Genomic DNA, 18,176 nt, shown 5'->3' on the forward strand with positions numbered 1-18,176 from the left:
GTATTTGATTTCCATGCCTGTGATCATTATTTTTTCTTCATGGTGGGGATCAGCTTAATCCCTGCTCCTGGTGCGCATTTCATTCTGTCACAGTGATTCAAATCCACTCATTTTCTTTTTCTGACAATAGATGGCACGAGCCACGTCTAAGAACGTTAGTTCATGGTTTGTCTTCGCCCCGGCCGGTGCAGCTGCACAATTTCAGCGAAAGCAACACATAAACTAAGGGAGATCTTACGTGACCTGCATAGTTATTTGTGGCGTGGATTCAAGGGTTTGGGCTTCAATGTCAGCTATGAAATAAATGTCAAACAATAACAAATAAAAATGAAAAAATATAACTAGAGGAGCGGAGCCAGATGCCATCTCTCTGCCTGTACGCTGCGCTAACAGGTGTCACATTAATATGGGCCGACAAAGGGGAATTACTTTGTTTACCTGTGCATATAAATGGCACTCATTAATCCCTCTTTGCTGTAATATATTCAAAAGCAAATATATTTTTCAAGCGTGAAACATGAGTGTACCTACAGTAGAAATGTTTGATTTTCCATTCAGAACTCCCTCACCAAGCACTTGGTCATGAAGAATCCTTGGAATTCTTACTAGGGTCTTAATCTTGCAGTATATTGTACACTCACTGACCACTTTATTAGGTACATATTGGTAGCGCAGGGTCGGACTCCTTTTTATATGCCACGAAATGTTGAAAACACTATTCAGAGATTTTGGTTCATATTGGCGTGATAGCATCAAACAGTTGCTGCAGAGTTGTTGGCTGCACATCCATTATGCAAACCTCTCATTCCACCACATCCCAAAGTTGCTCTGTCAAACTGCTCTGCACCATCACACCACCACCAGTCATGCTTTCATGTTGCATGCACCAAATTTGTACCCAAGCCAAAAGGAACAATAAAACAATCAAGACTCATCAGATCATTCAACAGGTTTCCAACGTTCTCTTGTCCACTTTTGGTGAGCCCATGTCTGCTGCAGTCTCACATCTGTTCTCTATATGCTCTTCAGCATACTTTGATTTTAAAGGGTGGTTATTTGACTTACTGTGGCCTTATTATCTGCTTAAAGGAGTCTGGCTATTTCCTTCACACCTCTGACATCAACTACCCTAACCCCCTAACATTTTTTCTCTTTTGGACCATTCATAACCAAACCATCCAGATGTTTGTGTGGGAAATCCCAGTAGATCAGCAGGTTCTGAAACACTCATTCCAGCTCGTCTGTCACCAACAACCATGCAACCACGTTCAAACTCACTTAAATCATCTTTTTTATTCCCATTCTGATGCTCAGTTTGAAATTCAGCAGGTCATCTCAACCATGGTCTACATGTCTAAATGCATTGATTGGCTGATCTGATATTTGCATTAATGAGCAGTGGAACAGGCATACCGTATATAGCAGCCAGTCAGTGTAAAGTGTCCTTACATGTACTATATTCAAAAATCTGCATTAAATGTGCTCTAAGCCATAATGCTTTAGGTATCCTTGTTCTACAACCACACTTCTTTCAGCAGCAGAATGATGGCTTGTTTTATTATAGTCCTGTTCAATATGAAATCCTGTGATCCTGTAATACAATTAATTTATATGGCAGTGCTTTCACATTGCTATAATCTGCCTACCAGTACAGCCTGATTGTAGCTGTGATACTGATTAATAATCCAAAGCAAATGTTTGGCGTCAAATCATCCAGGAAATTAAATGAAAATCACAAAGTGGATAATAAACATTTATTTAAATAAAATAACAAACTTTAAAGACACTTTATAATCATTCTCTTTGAGTGATTCTTACATGTTGAACACCTGAAGTTTCTAACAGATTTATGGATAGTGCTTCCACATCTTAACACGTTTTTTTTTTTTTAAAGCACAGTCGTATTTCAAGTACATGCATCTCATCTATTTTTCTTACCTTCTAATCGTTGCTGTGATTTTGACGGCAAGCCAAATTTCTCTGTGAAGCATGTTGTCAGTAGTCATTTCTTTTTCACACACTGGCCGTTTTTTGAGGAATGCCAGATAATGAGCAGTGCATATTGGCAGAAGAATGGCTTTTCAGGAACCCCCAAGAGTTGAGCAATATTCATGATAACAAACATTTATTTTAAACGAGGTTGTTCTAGCACACAACAGCCATGAACAATGTCTGCAGTGTGTCTCAAAGGAGTTCACATCAGTGCCATTGAGTGGGCTACTTTATTATTATTGCAACAAGACAGCAGAGTTTAAAAAAATGGAAAATACAGCTTCAGGTTGTTTGAGCCACTTTGAGGACATTTGGAAACGTTGAGTTTCAGTTGTAACACCAGAGTTTAGTCTTACTCTTAGCTGGCAAAGCAACAACACACAAATTCAAAATTAATCAATATTCCACTCAAATATAATCCTGATGTACAAATACAAAAGCAAGGCAGCACATTTCTTTCAAATTGCTAAAGTAATTTCTTCACCAAAAAGTGAAAGAAAATATTATAATGGTAGCTCATTGAAATGCTATTATTTGCACACATCAAAATACTGAATTAAAGAATTTGAAGAAAAGCTGTCTGGAGCATGTACAAACTGATATTCATCATTTTTAGGGCAGTCAAAATTGAGTGCAATCAAAACATATAATCCACTCCGCTATCTTTGTTTATTTTGTCACATGACTGCATCACATGACTAAAATACGTCATCGTAGTCTGCGTTTTCGTGTGTCCACACTGCGACAGGACAGCTCCGTTTTGAAATGTATGCGTTTTCGAGAGCGTTTTCAAAACGCTGCGTTTTTCCTTGAGGAAAGCGCCGTCTCAGTGTGGACGGGAGGTCAAAACGGAGAGAATGAAAACACATTAGTGTGGACGTAGCCTAAGTATATTGGTGTCTTGTTGCAACCCGTTCTCACTCCCGAGGCGTAATATAATAACGATTTGTCAAGTCCCGTGGCGTTCCTGAGGGAAGCGAAAGGTGGCCGTCACTCTTATGCTACACGCCGGGTTATGGATGAAGTCCAGTAGAATGACGCTCCTGTGGTAATACACGGAATACAGCCATGTATTCCAGCCCTAACCCTAACCTTAACCAGCATTTTAATGATGTCAGATAGTGTTGTCCAAATCGATTGAAGAAAAACGAATGTACATGTGTAGATTCATTTCAAACGGTTCTCATGTTTCCTCATTTTTCCGTTCTCGTAATATAGGGACGTGATGGGTGCCCGGAAGCGTAATATTTCGACGATTTGTCACCTAGTGTAAAACTCTGAGAGTGAGAAATTCTTGCTTGTTCACAATTGAGGGGAGAGATCGAAAGATTGGCTGATGTATTGGAGCTGCTTCTGCAATGATGTGGATACTGTATTAGTCCATTATGGTAAAGAGAGGGAGATTAATTTAAAAGTGAAGCTGTCTATGCTTCTCTCACCTATGGTCACAAGCTCTGGGTGGTGACCAAAAGAACAGCTACAAGTGGATGAAATTAGCTTTCTCCAAAGAGTGGCTTCTTGCCGCATCTGTATTGCATATGTAATTGCCTTGCAACTGGTTGGAGGTACTCTGGGCATGTCCTATTGGGAGGAGCACCTGAGGAATCCCTAGGATGTGATGGAGTGATTTGTCTCTCGACTAGCCTGAGAATGCCTCAGTGTTTATGTGGATGAGATGGAGGAGGTGGCCAGGGAGATGGATGTCTGTTCTTCTCTGCCGCCTTCATTGATGAATGAATGTTATGACAAGATGAGTATTAAAAAAAAAAAAAAAAGAGTAAAAAGAGATGTAAATTGTTAATAAAAACAATATTGCATCTTTAGAATATTATAGATTTGGCAAGATTGTTACACTCTAAAGAAAAAAAATATTAGTGCTAAATGAAAGTGAAAATCATATCACAATGATGAGATGATTTATGGGGAAATGCAAAACTACAAAAGCAAAAGAGGGGCACCCTCTGAGTTAAATTGCTATACTTAAAACTTTTCTGAGAGAAGTGGACAGCTGGAAGGCAGTTTAATTAATGGGACCACTCACAGTTTCAGTCCGTCTCTTATCATATGACATACTGTAGAGTACAAATTAACTAACACAGCCTGTGGACAAATCTGTGTGACACCAGCAGAAGGCTCAGCATAATTAGAACAAAGACACTGCTGAATTGACTCCAGTGCTGTCTTGATTTTGTAACCTTTCATCAGCCGGAAACAATTTTTACATCAATACTCTGGGAGAAACCTGTATATAATTGATATCGCTCAAGCATCTGTTGCTGCAAGTTCTTTGTGAGTCTCAGAGATTTTGTTTTTCCCAAACATCTCCATGAAGCTGCAAGGAAAACTGTTTTCTCTAAGCAGTCAAAAAGGTTTTCTGGTGGGTCAAATAATACAAACACACACCATTTAGGCTTAAAACCACAGCTTTAATTCTCTCTATTAGAAGTACTCCTTCATGAAAAATATGGTTAATGAAATGGAATAAATAGATTTCTAACAGTAGAATTTCTAACTTACTAATAAAGTTTTCAATGCTACAGGATACTATATTGGCAGCTATGCTATAACTTCAGTGTCCATCATTTATATTTAAAAACATTAAACAAACATTACACAAAAACACTGTCTTATTTAAATATAAATAAAATAGCAAGAAAGCCGTCACAAACAGTGGCGTTTTACGGTTGTACTAGTTTCCATCACAGCTGTTGAGCCATTTTTATTTTATTGTTTGAGGGGAAACAAATCCATCTATTTACTCTGACTAATGCCCCAAACATTGTTTTTCTTTCTTCAAGCTTGTTATTGAAGGGATGTTCTTAGTTTGTGACATTTTGAATTGAATTTGCACAAAAATGAACAAAATATTGCAACCGACAGTATCAGTGAAAATATTTTTGTTGTACTCTGTCTATACTTATGACTTAATATGAATATGATGCCCTGTGATTACAAAATTAGTTGATAATACAGAGACAATGCTTGTGGTAGTCTGATATCTAACTGTGGACTTTTGTCTCATTGGCTATTTATAGCTTTTCTAAGTCCTATTTTTACACCAGAATAAAAATAGGGCAGCACCTTGCAACTAGGAAAAATTAGTGGTTGCCCATTAATTGCACTGAATTTTGCACAAAAGTCACTCTGTGGCATTCCATTAGGACAAGCAAGGCAATCAGTGCTTGCCTTGTCAAATCTAAAAATAGATGTAAATTAAAATGCAAAGTGACCTCTCTCCTTTCCTTTTTGCACTTATTTTATGCTCATAAGAAAAATGCAGCTGTCTCCATTTTATGGGCGTGTCCATCCCCTGTTAACAGTGACTTGAGCTGGGCAAGCTGAGAGGCCAGGAGCTTTTCTGTGGCTGCTTCAGCAGCTACATAGTGAATAAACCTCTGGTCTTTCATCGTAAACCGACGGGAGACCAGCATGCAAGACAAGCTGCTGCTGGCTCTGCTGTCACTGCTCTGAGATCAGTAACGACCCACCCTTTTGTGTGGAAACACAGCTAGCAAGTAATGAGCTTCAGTGATTTATCATGGTAACAGATGAATTTCCTCTTGCTAACCACCTTGGTCAACATGTGTGAGGTAGAGAAGATGGAGCGTGAAAAAGCTACCAGTAACTCCTTTAGAACATTAGCAAGAAAAGCTGTGACAATGATGGAGAGGAGACAGCAGCTCTGAACATGTTTGGTCTAATAAAATAAGCAAGTTGGCCAGGTGCAGGCTCAACAGCACTTTTCTAAGTAAACTTGTTTGACTGACTGTAGTATGTTTAACAAGGTGTTTTGCCAACACACCACATTAATTTTTCATTCATATTTTTAATCCCACTTGTAGATAATGACAGCTAACCTGTGCACTCCTCAAGCCTTTTAATTCAGCTGATTTTTTTTTTATTAATATATTTTAATATACTTTTCTTTTTAAAATCAAGATGCTGGGATGTGTTTCTGAGCTTTGCTTGCTTTTGTGTAAAAGTATCCATGCCACTGCTCTGAGGACAGCAACTGACTGCAAGTGGCCAGAGACCTTATACCCTAAATTCTCTAAAATGACTACCAAACTGAACATTTGCTTTAATCTTAATAGTCTGAGGGTTTTGTCTAGGTTTAGCAGATTTGTAGATAGAAATGATTTTGGTTATGAAACGTCAGTGGGTCGCTAAAGTAATCACAATATAATCTGTTGAAGAACTGGCGTACACGCACTGAGCAGTTGTTGAAATATTTCATTCACAAAAAATGGTTTGGCAGAAATAAAAACATATTTGCTCTTTTTTTTTTTCTTTTTTTAAAATTTATTCTTTATTCTGTTCACTCTTGCCTGCTTTTGCTTACTCTGTTGTAACATGATACTTCGCATCTATCTTAAAAACAAGACAACTCAGATGTTACAGTGTGGCCACCAGACCACATTGTAACTCTGAGGTGTCAGTGTGGCTGCAGCGCCCTTGCTCATATTACTGGTATAATCCTGTCTGTGTCTCTCATGTGCCCTTTGAACAAATTAAGATAAGCTTAAATATACCACATGAGCTTTATTTGAGAACAAAGAAAGGATCGCGTGTCTTATGTGACTCTTGGACATTGTTGCTTTTGCCTCTGTTCGATCAAGCTGAATACTTAAGTCAAGAGGAGCAGCAGCTCAAAGCTGGAGAGCATTGAGAGATTTTTGTATTTTATTTTAATTTTAGTTTTGACACAGACAGTATATGAATAAAAATGAAAATTGCCATGTGGATGAAACAAAGGCTCCGAATTCTGTTTGTATCAAGTCGAGCCGATGCTTTGTAGGATGCTCAGCTGAGCAGGAACGCTCAGTCAGCAGGGTTCTCCTAGTGCTCCTCTCAGCCGCCTCGCCTTTAGTCTCTCCTGCCTACCAGACTGACACCTAAAGTGGCACTAATTGGCATGGGCTCTGACAGCTATCCAGTGTGCCTGCGAAACTTTTAATGACACGACTTACACCCAACAGCATCCAGACTCTCTTTCCTGTTAAGGGAAAGCCTGTAAAAAATACACTCAAGCTTTGCATACTCCCTGGCAGTGTGTTCTGTCTTGCTTTCCTTTTTCGTTTGCTCTTTCTTTCTCCCTCATGCACAAATACAGACACGCCAGCCCACACTGTCACATACCCTCACTAATGTAACGTTACCCATCGAAGCACAGATGGGTTCTGTCTGGCCGAGATGACGCATGGACCTAATCATTTATTTTCTCTAACTTGTGGATGGGAAATGAATTATGCATGCATAAAAGGGACTAAAATGTAGCACATGCTTATGAAATGCAATAAAACTCTTATTTTCTATTGCAACCAGTATAATCTGTTTTACCGTCTTTTGGGTATGAACCTTAAAGCCTAATCTGTCTTTATATTGTTTTTAAAGCCTTAATCCATATTTTAATGTTCCTTTCCTGCATTTATTTGTGCACAGTGGAAGAGAACACCATATTTATCTTGTGGGGTAGATTCCTAAGAAGTTGCTCTGCAAATACAGATCGCATTTATCATCAATCGACTGTGCAGAGGCCTGTGCATACAGGAATATTAACACATAAAAACATGCAGACTCATGGGCACATATGCACGCTGTACGTGCTCAAGCATATATGAGAAAACAAAGAAGGCAAATATAAAAGAAGACATAAATGGCCGTCTTTTTTTTGCTCTTCCTTCCTCTGTCCATTTTCTTTTCCAATACTCCCGTTCCATTTAATCTCACTTTCATACTCCCACATTCTCAATATCACCTCCAAAGTGTTAGCACTCTGCAGCACTTTCACTGTGTCAGTCACTTAAGCCTTTCACAGCTACTCACACTTCTCTTCCCTTCGTCTGACACGGAGTAAAGCAGAAAGCAAAGTTTTGGGCTAGATATTAAAGTCAGCAAAAGAGCGAGGGATCTTATCTCAAACATTTCGTATTCCCATTCTCCCCACAGACGAGAGCAGGAAATCTTCCTGGCCTACACTGTAGCATTTTTTGTCCACATTTGGGACCGAGTCTGTATTTGCTTATGCTCTACTATGTAACAGGGCACATATCATTTTAGTTCATGAGACAGGGGATTGTTGGATGAGCTGGAGATGAGAATAACCACTGCGGGGGAAATCGGATAAATAGAAAGGGATAGAGAAAAAGCAATGCCACAAGAGGGAGAGAAGAGGGAGGTCCTCAGTCCACTGCAGGTGCCTAAATTACTTCCTTCCTCTCACAGCTGGCCTTGCTATTCTATGCAACAAATAAGAGCCGCTGGAAATTGAGAGGTAACACCGTCGTTCTTCCTCCACTTTGGTCCTTACATTAAACCTGCTCTGATGTCTGTCTACTGTAAAATCCCTGTAGAATGGAATGGGAGACAAAGAGTTATCCAGATACTCAAGTAAATTTAAGTGGCTTTTAATGTCATTTCAGCCATGTGCAAGGTACAGTACAGAGTGAAACAAGACAACGTTCCTTCAAGACCCTGGTGCTACATATGACATATAACAGACGAACACAGGACTACGTAAAGTGCAATGTGCAAAATTTGCAAAAAAACAAGACAAGACATCGCAACACTAAACAGAACAGGACGATACAGACACAATACAGTACACACAATACAGTTCAATGGAGATGTGCAAAATACTGAGTATTGTGCAAAACTATTGAGTATTGTGCAAAAAGTAGCTTGGTGTCTGAAGGTGTGCACGTGTGTGTGAGTGTGATGGCATGCCACACATGGTAAGCTCCACACCTCATCACCCGTTGATTCACTTTAGTTTAATTTACAGTCACTACTTTAAAATATTCTATTTATTGTTCAATATCATTTCTTTATTAAATGTATTCATTTTTCCATCACACCTTCCAATGTTTATATGGAGTGCACACATATTAACCTTGCAAGGTCAAAGTTCTGTTTTATGTTATATTAATACATCTTTCTTTGTTTGAGTTACCTGGGGGTTGGTGTCTCCTCCTGTCTGGCAAAAGGTGTGGCAAAGGGCTGGGAGATCTGAAGTACTGCTGACAGCCTAATTGGATTGCACCACATGCTTCATTGCCTGGGGGGGTGTTTCATGTTTGTTTAAATGTTTTGTATTAGTTGGTTATATGGCAGCCATCTTGTTTTCCCCCGTGTGTGTCATTTGGTTTAGCTAAACCAGTATTTAAGTCCCCCTGTGTGTCATTTCAGCAGGTCAGTTTACCATATGTTTGTTTGAGGTTTTGTTAATTATCATCTTGAGTTTAGTCTATTGAGTTGACCTCTTTTATTGGTCTGCCTGTTTAAGTTTTGGCTTTGTTAAATATATTTTCATATTTTTGGGTCAATAAAACCCGTTTTTTGAATTAAAACCACCTGTGTCCTTTATGCTTTACTGCTTGGTCCCTGACAATTGGTGGCAGCAGTGGGATCATCCAGTATTGGACACAGGTCTTTTTTTCTTTTTCTTTTTTTCTTTCTTCTGTTTTTCCCCATGAGGAGGAAGAATGCATCGTGGTGGCAAGAATGAAAAGAAAAAGGGATCTGCTCAGCAAACCTGCGAAGAGGAGGAAAATGGAGCCTCAGGAGTCACTGAAGTTGTGGAGAGAGTTGAAAAGGAGCCTACTTTGTCTGATCTAGTCAATATGCTACATGCTCACATGGAACAACAGGACATCCGGGATGCAAAACAGAGTGAGTTAAATGCACGACAAGAACAGCGATTTAAAGCCTTTCAACATCAGTTTAGACTTTTGCAGTCAGGAATCCAAGTCAGAACATCACCATCAGATTCTGCAGAAGCTCGCTCTGAATCATTAGAGTTTGATATTCATCCTTCTTCCTCTGTTCAGCAGGCCCAGGCTGAACCAGTTATGACTAATTCCAATCCAGCCATTTCACCAGCATTTCAGTTTCCCCTACAAATAGAGGGCAGATTGGAAAGATTAACTGAAGCTGATGATATTGAACATTTCCTGATCACATTTGAACGTATGGCTACAGCTTATCGACGGCAGAAGTCAGATTGGGTTTTTCATTTGATACTGGTAAAGCTAGAGGTGCCTATGTTCACATGGACATTGATGATTCATTAGACTATGATAAAGTGAAATCAGCTATTCTGTCAAAATATGACATTAACCCTGAAACATATAGGCAAAGATTCAGATCCCTGGACGTTCAACCAGATGAAAGCCCTCGTGAGCTATATGCGAGACTGAAGGAGCTTTATGGGAAATGGATCCAGCCAAAGGGTAAAACTATTCATGACATTGGTGAAACTATAATCTTGGAGCAGTTTCTCAGAATGTTATCTCCTGAGCTTCAGGTTTGGATCAGAGAACACAACCCTGGTTCAGCAATGGAAGCGGCTCGGTTAGCTGATGTTTTTGTTGCTGCCAGAAAGAAGGGGCAAGCATGGAGCCATAATGCATGGAAGGTATCGAGGGACACCCGGAAGATACCTCAGCAAAACCATCTGGATTCAGCAAATACAAGCACCAGTAAGAGCTCTCAGTCTACCACTAGACCACCAAAGGCCTCTGGTAAGAAGCTCATTTGTTATCTTTGTGGATTAGAGGGCCATACAAAACCTATGTGCCCAAGAAATTCTGCTAAAATGGTGCAAATGTGTTTTGCTCCTCGTTCTAATGCTGATCCTGAGCAGGAGAGTGACAAATCCATCAAAATGAGCCAGATTGAAGTGAATGGGGTTCTACTCAATGCCCTTCTTGACTCTGGCAGTTCTCGGTCTCTTATTCACTCAGATTTTGCCCCACCTAATATTGTTCGCACCAGTGATACAATTTCAATCTGTTGTGTCCATGGAGATGAGAAAAGATATCCGACAGCTGACATCTACATTAAAGTTCAGGACCAGATGTATCTGCTGAATGTGGGTGTTGTGAACAGTTTGCCTTACTCTGCCGTGTTAGGGCGTGACCTTCCTGTGCTTTTTTGATTTGTTGGAGTCTGAGCAGACTGAGGAGTGCAATGTAGCTGTTACCAGAGCTCAGGCTAAGCAAGTCAGTACCCACTCTGAGACCCTGAGTGCCCTGCCTTTTTTTAATGAGGAGTTTGAGACAACTGTGGTGAAGCCACGGAAGACCCGCAGACAAAGAAGGCAGGAAAAATTCAAATTTTCACCTGTGGATACACTAACAGATGCTGAGCCAACACCGTCACCCCTAGGGTTTAATATTCCAACTGAAATTGCTGAACTCCAAAAATCTGATCAATCTTTAATATCTCTTTTCCGGAAGGCCAAAGAAAAGGAACCTGGAGTGGAGCAGGTTAACAGTGAGTACATCTTGCAAAATGACATTCTCTATCGTCAGCAGGGGTCGGTGCTGCAGCTGGTGGTTCCCCAGAAGGTTAGAAACGCCATTCTCACCTTAGGGCATTCTATTCTGTGGGCTGGCCACCTTGGTAAACAAGACCACAGCTCGCATCAAACATCATTTCTACTGGCCTGGTCTTAGCAAAGATGTGGCTCAGTTTTGTAAAAGTTGCCCACAGTGTCAGATAACATCTGCTAAAATCCCCCATAGAGCTCCACTCCAACCTCTCCCTGTCATCGGCACTCCTTTTGAGCGTCTTGGAATGGATATTGTAGGGCCTGTTGAGAGGAGCAAAGCAGGAAATCGTTACATGCTTGTTGTAACAGATTATGCCACAAAATATCCTGAGGTGTTCCCTTTAAAATCTATAAAGGCCAAGCCCATTGCATTTTGTTTAGTGCAGTTCTTTGCAAGAGTTGTGTTTCCACGAGAAATACTAACTGATCAAGGCACTAACTTCATGTCTACTCTGTTAAAGCAAGTTTATCAGTTGTTGGGCATCCGGAGTCTGAGAACTTCACCATACCACCCTCAAACTGATGGGCTGACAGAACGGTTTAATCAGACATTGAAACAGATGCTCAGGAAGTTTGTCAACGACAGTGGTAACGATTGGGATCAATGGCTGCCATATCTACTCTTTGCTTATAGAGAAGTCCCCCAAGCCTCCACAGGTTTTTCACCTTTTGAGCTGTTGTATGGTTATGAGGTTCGTGGCCCTCTAACTCTGTTAAAGGAGATTTGGGAGGGAGACAAGGTGGAGGGGGGATCCAAGAACATTTTGTCTTATGTCATTCAGATGAGAGAACGGTTGGAGAAAATGGGTGAACTTGCTCAATCACATATGGTGGAGGCCCAGCAGCAGCAGAAGTCTTGGTATGATAAATCTGCTCGTCAGCGTGTGTTTGAGCCAGGACAAAAGGTGCTCGTGCTCCTCCCCAGTGACAACAACAAATTGTTGGCAAAGTGGCAGGGGCCATTTGAAGTCATGAGGAAACTGGGACCCACCACATATGAGGTGTCCACCCCAGGGCAGTTGCGCTCCAGCAAGGTCTTGCATATAAACCTTCTGAAGGAGTGGGTGGAGCGTATTGAACACAAGGCGGATGCAATGCTCATACGGCGAGTGCCTGAAGAAGATGAAGCAGATGAGCAATATCTACCACCTGCTGGCTCTCTAGATTATGATCTCAGCCATCTCCCAGAGGACAAGCAGCAGCAGGTGAGAGAAATGTGTAAATCAGCAGTCTTTCAAGAGAATCCAGGGAGAACTGACATTGTCGAACATGATATTGTGGTACGAGAAGGTGCCTCTGTGAGACGATTAAGTTACAGGATCCCAGAACGTCTGCTGCCTTCATTGAAGAAGGAAATCTATTTGATGCTATCTCTAGGGATCATTGAAAGATCTAAGAGTGAATGGTGCAACCCTGTGGTCTTGGTACCCAAAAAGGATGAGAGTATGAGGTTCTGCATTGATTTCAGGTACCTGAACTCCATATCCATGTTTGACTCCTACCCGACACCAAGAATTGATGATCTACTTGAACGTCTGGGAAAAGCAAGGTACCTGACCACAATAGATCTGTGTAAGGGTTACTGGCAGGTCCCACTCACTCAACGGTCCAGAGAGTTCACAGCATTCAGAACACCATGGGGGCTTTTCCAATTTACAGTCTTGCCATTTGGACTACATGGAGCTCCAGCAACTTTCCAACGGCTGATGGATCAGGTATTACATGACTGCTCTGACTTTGCTGCTGCTTACTTGGATGATATTGTTATCCACAGCAACACCTGGGAGGAGCATGTGGAACACCTGCGAACTGTTCTGGACCACCTGCACTCAGCTGGGTTGACGGTGAATCCGTCAAAGTGTGTTTTCGCCACTGCTGAGACAGAATACCTGGGCCATGTCATCGGCAAGGGGGTTATCAGGCCACAAGTCAGCAAAATCGAGGCCATGGAATTATCCCCCCTGCCCCAAACAAGGAAGCAGCTGAGATCCTTTTTGGGCATGGCAGGTTTCTACCGTCGTTTCATCCCTCAGTTCTCCAACAGGGCAGCTCTGCTCACAGACCTGACGGGATCACGTTCCCCCAATTACATCCAGTGGACAGAGGAGGCAGTGGCAGCGTTTCATGACATACAACAGTCACTAAGTAAGCAACCGGTTTTGTACAGTCCCAACTTTGATGAACCATTCATATTACAGACTGATGCTTCAGATCGGGGCCTGGGAGCTGTCCTCCTTCAGGAAACCATGGAAGGCCGCCATCCAGTGGCTTACATCAGCCGGAAACTGTTTCCACGGGAAGTTCGGTATTCCACAGTAGAGAAGGAGACCTTAGCGATCAAGTGGGCCCTGGACTCCTTCCGCTACTATCTACTGGGAAGAGACTTCACCTTGGAAACTGATCACAAAGCACTACAGTGGCTTGAGCAGATGAAGGACACAAATGGGCGAATTACCCGCTGGTACCTGGCCTTACAGCCATTCCGATTCACTGTCCACCACGTACCAGGCAAGGAGAACCTTACTGCTGACTATCTCTCTCGCTGTTCCAGCGAGAGCTCTGAAGAGGGGAGGTGTGTGATGGCATGCCACACATGGTAAGCTCCACACCTCATCACCCGTTGATTCACTTTAGTTTAATTTACAGTCACTACTTTAAAATATTCTATTTATTGTTCAATATCATTTCTTTATTAAATGTATTCATTTTTCCATCACACCTTCCAATGTTTATATGGAGTGCACACATATTAACCTTGCAAGGTCAAAGTTCTGTTTTATGTTATATTAATACATCTTTCTTTGTTTGAGTTACCTGGGGGTTGGTGTCTCCTCCTGTCTGGCAAAAGGTGTGGCAAAGGGCTGGGAGACCTGAAGTACTGCTGACAGCCTAATTGGATTGCACCACATGCTTCATTGCCTGGGGGGGTGTTTCATGTTTGTTTAAATGTTTTGTATTAGTTGGTTATATGGCAGCCATCTTGTTTTCCCCCGTGTGTGTCATTTGGTTTAGCTAAACCAGTATTTAAGTCCCCCTGTGTGTCATTTCAGCAGGTCAGTTTACCATATGTTTGTTTGAGGTTTTGTTAATTATTATCTTGAGTTTAGTCTATTGAGTTGACCTCTTTTATTGGTCTGCCTGTTTAAGTTTTGGCTTTGTTAAATATATTTTCATATTTTTGGGTCAATAAAACCCGTTTTTTGAATTAAAACCACCTGTGTCCTTTATGCTTTACTGCTTGGTCCCTGACAGTGAGATACTGCAGATATGTGTTTGTCGTTGGTGGTGGTCTACATGCCACGTCACTACACACAAAGATCCTTTATAAAATCATTATTTGTGCAGAAAAAGCCCTGTTGGCTGGTGAAGATGATGGTGTAGTGGTTAACATTTTTGCTTGGTAAGGAAAAGCTTACTGATCCATTTTGAGCCAGAAACACAAATCCCCTTTGGGGTTGTGTCATGAAGGCTGGTGTTTGATGTAAGCCAGTTCAATTCAAATGTATTTACATAGCCCTAATTCACAATGGCGCTCACCTCACGGCACTTTATATTGTAATGAGAGAACCTCAGAGAAAACCTCAATAGTCAACCAACCCCCTATGTACAAGCACTTGGTGAGAGTGGAAAGGAAAAACTCCATCTTAACAGGAAGAAAACTCCAGCAGAATCAGGCACAGGGTTGAGGGTGAAAAATCAAACATGTTTTGTCAAATATGCAATTGAAATGTACAGAGCTCCCTGCAGTGCTGCCCCCTTGTGGCAAAGGAGCTGAGATAAAGAATACTGTACAGAATAGAATTGAACTGCATCGTAAGTCTTAATTGGAGTATGTGTACAGATTTTCCCATAACTTTGCTTAACAATTAACTTTAGTGAATATAATTGCAACATCTCACTACTGCGCAGGGCAAAAAATATATATAGTGCATGATGTGCAGGTATTTAAAAGGTTACAGACATTATTTCTTTTCTTTGCAAAAACAAAGTGCAGTCAATCATCAACAGTCTGATTAAGCTATATATCTACATGTTGTTGGTTTCACTTTATTATACCATCATTAGTATGTCATTGTTTCAAGTGTTGTACAGTAAATGCTATAAAAAGTTTTTAAATACTCACCAACAGGTGAGAGTCACACAAGTCACTTGCTTTCAGTAAGTCCTGTTTCAGTCTTGGCCTATTTCAAATTTCACCTCCTTTGTGTGTTTCTAACTTATCACCCCTGTGCCACAAATTCACACCATAACTCCTTTTTCACTCTGTGTTTTAGCTCCTCCTGCAAGGGCAAAACATATTGATTGTTATGGGTTTCTGAACACTGTGAATTCAATTAAAAAAAACATTTTCAGATAAATCTGCTGCATGATTTATTGTCTGTCACTAACTTTGCTGTTATCATCCAAACCCCATCCAGTCATCTACTTTATGTTCATAGTGTGAATATGGCCATGCCCAGAGGCTGTGAGGCAGCAGCTGGGATGGGGTTTAAGCCACTGAAATGATGCCTGATGGGAGCTCCAATCGTGGATCCAGGTCAGTCATTAAGCTCTGCTCATAGCAATCTACAGATTACATATTGCCACATGGGCCATACTGTCAACTACAAATGCATAGAAGGAAATGTACTGTGCTATTAATAACACTAATTTACTCAAGAATGCATTGAATTACTAATTCAGCAATGTATGGCTGAATTTTAAAAGCTCTGAATCACCAGCTGTGGTATCTGTGTAAAATCTGTGTGTATGCCCAATGAATTAAAGGTCTGGGGATGCAGAGATCTCCAACAGGAAACCTCTCAGCCTTGGATTAAGATCAAACACTATTTGGATGCAGACTGTGGAAAAAGGGCTGGAGCCCTCAAGCTCACAAACCAACCAAAACAACATGCCCACTCATCTGCAAACACATAGGCATGGTGCTGGGATACTCTGCACACAAGCAGCTCTTTCTACTCTGATGAAACTGAAATTTATAGCTCAAAGATAATTCTGCAATAATGGTTCAACTGAAAGAATGCACAAACATGCATGCACAATATGCACAGGTACCACAAACGCGTATTGCCTGTTTGTTTGTATTTGGGAATTACTCCATAGCTCGGGCCATGTTTCCACCGTCTGCAGGCAGTAAGTGTTTGATCCAAGTCCAACTTCCAGCTGGGTTTGAGGATGGAGGTCTTCCTTTTCTTGGCTAACCTTTAAAGCCACATGCTTGGTAATTAACATGAAGCACCTTCTACATTACATCACCTCACCTCAGATCTGGGGGGAAAAAAACAGAAAATTAGGACTGCCTTGGATGTCCGCATCATTATTTCAGTTTGCTCTAGCCTGGCAAGGAAAAACACAGACTGTGTTAACAATCATGACCTAAATGGTAAACCTGCTGGATATACGCCAAGCGCACTTTGTTATCTGTGGCGGTTTTGTTTTGTCCCTGTGCACTGTGTCATTATAAAGGGCTAAGAATCGCATTTTGTGCTAGAGATAGAATATAATGTGTTTATCTGGGATCGATCGTGAGTCGAGGTTTAGTAGGCAGTCCCTAGAGTAGGGAGTGCAGTAGCATCAGTGGAGGGGAATGAAAACACTTTTTTTCTCTTTTTGGTGGGGAAAAGCAGAGAGGGAAGAGAAAACATGATGAAATCTTGAGGAAGGAGCACCATGGGAATAAAAATAACCATAAACATGCACTAATCAATATTTTTTTTATCTTAACAGTAGTACAAAACATACTCAGTGTTATAAAAGCCCTCATTCATATTGAGGAGTCCAAAGAGATTTATCCCCCCAGCATCTTTCCACTCTGTGTTTTTCATATCACAAAGCTTCACTGCTTGGTTCACACTTACAGAGAAGGAGCAGCCAGAATACACAACCCTAAAAAATTTTTCAAAAACAAAAATAAGGCTGACATAGAAAAGGCATCGACCAAGAACAGGCAAAAGGAAAACTACTTGACTGAACAATCTGGCAAATCAAAGAGTGAGGGATGCCAGAATGTATAAGGACTAATTGGATGGAAAACAAGTGACAGAAAAAGTGAGCGATGGGAAGAAGAAGAAAAAAAGCAGAATAAAATAAGAAACAGTCTACAGAGAGTCCAAGCTGTCCTTGATCAAAATTGTTTGTACCCACAGCTAGATTATTATTATTTTTTTAGTAAATACAAGATTTTGATGAATTTGGTGTACACATGACTTCCATGACTGCTGTCCTGTGTGTGAAATGCATCACCTCCCTTTACATCCGCATGTGGATTATGTCATGTCTCATTCTGACTCATTCAACTTAAAGATGCAAAAAAATTAAGTGGTATTTCTGAAAAACGCTCACATGTTCTTTTAGGGGTCATTCTATACTAGCTTACCAAAACTTGTAAGTATAAGGAAGCTCTGAAGAAATCATTTAAGCGCATTCGGTGATCGGTGACAGGGCTCGGCATGGTGGTTCTGGCTTCCAATTGCCTGAAGCCAGAACTGACTTGTTCCTTTGTTGGTTTTCTCCACAGACAAACATGGCTGTAAGTGTGAATGTGTGTGGTTGTCTGCTTTTCTCTATCTTAGCCCTGTGATGGAGACTGGCTTTCTTCTGTCTTTTATCCTGTCTCCCTCCCTCACCACCAACTGGTCACAGCAGATGGATGCTCCTCCCTGGTTCTTTCTGAGATTTCTGCCTCTTAAAAGTGAGGTTTTTCCTACCCACTGTCATCAAGTGCGTGCTCATGGGGGGTTGTTTGGCTCTCTCCGTATTATTGTACGGTCTCTACCTTACAATATAAAACCTAAGAAAACTGTTGTTGACTGTTGTTGTAATTTGGTGCTATATAAATAAAATTGAAATG

Source organism: Astatotilapia calliptera, chromosome 7, assembly GCF_964374335.1.
Source record: "Astatotilapia calliptera chromosome 7, fAstCal68.1, whole genome shotgun sequence".
Classification (NCBI taxonomy): Eukaryota; Metazoa; Chordata; class Actinopteri; order Cichliformes; family Cichlidae; genus Astatotilapia; species Astatotilapia calliptera.